Below are 569 nucleotides of genomic sequence, written 5' to 3' on the forward strand. Positions count from 1 at the left end.
TAGTCGTAACCCTCTGTTTCAAGTTTCGTTCAAATATGGAGTAGTTTATCGATGATGTTCCATGTTACTGGTTTCCCCATCTGATCTCCAGTCGTTGAGCTATCAGACAGACAAGTAGAAGGAAGAAGAGTTTTTTTTTTTTTATTTTACCTTGAAATATGCAAGTATAGCTCTTTGTCTGGTTTTGAGTTTATTTGCGGAGTGTTCCATATAACTCTCTACAATGCCGTCCGAAGAGATTACAGATGATTTAATCATGGTTTTAGTGAGTTCTGATACTCTAAGCATGCATATCGAAGGATTGTTGTTGTTTCAATTCGGTTGTTTCAATTCAGGCTGTTTTCTGTTATGTTATGTGATAGGTGAACCGATCGCACCAGGCAGGAATAGCTGACCATCACATTCTTGGTATTTTAGAGTTTGTTAAAATTATGCGAAGGTGGGAAAAGTTGCCTTATTAGATACAGAATATACCTGGCTCTGTCAATGACTACATTCATGTTGAATTGTAGATTAAACCTGATTACCTTCCTCTTTCTTATTCTACTTTAGTGTGCATAGGGGGGGGG

The sequence above is a fragment of the Octopus bimaculoides genome, chromosome 8 (genome assembly GCF_001194135.2).
Source record: "Octopus bimaculoides isolate UCB-OBI-ISO-001 chromosome 8, ASM119413v2, whole genome shotgun sequence".
Lineage (NCBI taxonomy): Eukaryota > Metazoa > Mollusca > Cephalopoda > Octopoda > Octopodidae > Octopus > Octopus bimaculoides.